The sequence below is a fragment of the Pinus tabuliformis genome, chromosome 5_2, assembly GCF_031772625.1.
Source record: "Pinus tabuliformis cultivar Carrire ecotype Pingquan chromosome 5_2, CPIR1, whole genome shotgun sequence".
NCBI classification, from domain to species: Eukaryota; Viridiplantae; Streptophyta; class Pinopsida; order Pinales; family Pinaceae; genus Pinus; species Pinus tabuliformis.
The window spans coordinates 942,024,707-942,027,024 of record NC_142306.1 but is presented as its reverse complement, the minus strand read 5'-3'; positions in this window follow the sequence as shown (position 1 = coordinate 942,027,024).

Genomic DNA, 2,318 nt, shown 5'->3' with positions numbered 1-2,318 from the left:
GAGGTAACCAGATGATAAAGTCTAGGGTGATCATCTCCCATTTCCACTCAGGAATGGGTAATGGTTGCAATAGACCAGTAGGATGTTGATGTTCTACCTTCACCAATTGGTACTCTAAGCATTTGGATAGATATTCAGCCAGATCCTTCCTTGAACCTGATCCGGATTTAAACATGTCAAACCAGGCAGCAACTCCATAAGGCAAAAATGATTTGTGTATTATTCCAACAGGTTGGTGTTTGTTATATGCATGAGGGAGAGACTGTTCAGTTCATCTCCCGATGACTGTTCATATTTCTAATTTATTTATTTATATAAATTCACCCAATCACAAGGATTAGGTGTCAACATTCCCCCCCTTAATCTAAAGGGATGTTGGTGAGTCCAAGCATCATTCTGAATCGTTCAAGCTTTTCTCTTCCAAGCGCTTTGGTGAAGATGTCTGCAATTTTCTCATTTATGGAACAATGATGGATATGGATTGTTTTGGCCTCAACATGATGTCGAATTAGATGATATTTAGTATTGATGTGCTTCGTTCGATCATGGAATTTTGGGTTCTTGGCCAACTTTATTGCAGAGGTATTGTCAATCATGAGTGGAGTTGATTGTACTTGTTTTACCTGCAAATGTTCAAGAATTTTCGTGAGCCACACAATTTCTTTTGTTGCTTCAACTGCTACCACGTATTCTGCTTCAGTTGTGGAATCTGCTAGAACTGATTGTTTGTGTGATCTCCAGGAGACAGCACTTGATCCAAGACTCATATCATATCCTGAAGTTGATACCCTAGTTTCTTTGTCTCCATCAAAGTTTGAATCCACCTGTGTATATTTGATTCCAAAGTCTTGAGTTCCTTTCAAGTACCTTAGAACTCTTTTTGCAGCAGACCAATGTCCCTCACAAGGCTTTTACATAAACCTGGAGAGGATTCCAACAGCAAACGAAATGTCTGGTCTGGTAGTCATTAGGTAGTTGAGACTTCCTACAAGCTGTCTATACTTTGTTGCATCCTCAAATTCTTTTCCTTCAATAGATGTGAGCTTTAAGTTTTGTTCCATTGGAGTAGTAAGAGGATTGCACTCTGTCATGCCAAACCTGTTCAACAGATCTCCAATGTATTTCTTTTAAGAAAGAAATATGGACTTTGGATGTTGGGCTACTTCAATGCTAAGATAGTAATGAACATAGCCCAAATCAGTCATTTCAAAACTTTTCCCCAATTCCTTCTTTATGGATGCAATGTAGCTTTCATTATTCCTTGTCATCAAAAGATCATCTACATATACCACAAGATATACAACTGTTTTTCCAACTTTCTTGACAAATAAATTTGCATCATCAAGATCAAAATGTTTGAAATTGAGTTTCAGAAGATGCTCAGTTAGTTTTTCATACCAGGCTCGCGGTGCTTATTTGAGGCCATACAAGCACTTCACAAGTTTTCATACTTTATCTTCATGTCCTTTCACAGCAAATCCTTCAGGCTGGGACATAAAAACATTCTCTTTTAGATCTCCATTCAAGAAAGCAGTTTTTACATCCATTTGATGGACTTTCCAACCGTTCTGAGTTGCTAGTGCAAAGAGTGTCCAAATGGTGGCCCATTTTGTTGTGGGGGAAAAAGTCTCCTCATAATCAACCCCTTCCTTCTGTGCAAAACCTTTTGCCACAAGCCTAGCTTTGTGCTTGTCAAGTGAGCCATCAGGTTTATACTTGTTGTTGTAGACCCACTTGCAGCCAATTGGTTTGGTTCCTAATGGAGGATCAACCAACTTCCAAGTGTCGTTCTTTATGAGGGCATCATACTCATTTTGCATCGCTTCTTTCCATTCATCATGAGAAGTAGCTTCTTTGAAGGAAATTGGTTCAAAATATGTAGACAAGTTCAATTCACAATCATAAGAAACATCCATATCAACAGGTGAATTAGAGTCATCTACATCACCTCCATTTTTCCGGTTTGAATTTCTAGTTCCTGTCTTTCCAACTTCATCAAGATGAACACTTTCACGTGTCTTTGTCACCCACTTTGGGGGACCTTTTTTTGGTCCAGGCTGCTCTGTTGATGGACTTGGCACTGAATCAAGATTGACTCTCCCAACACTATCAATCACATCACTTAAAGAATCATCCATTGTTGGAGTTTCATGCGGGGGAGAGTGTTCTTCAGAAGAAGATTCCACATGTTGATCTAGTATAGGAATCCCCCCTTCAAGATGTGGAATCTGATTATCAAATTCTTGAAATGATTTTGCTTTTGCGAATCTATCCAAGCGATCAAGTTTCTGCTCAACAACATTGTCAGTTTTGGATGA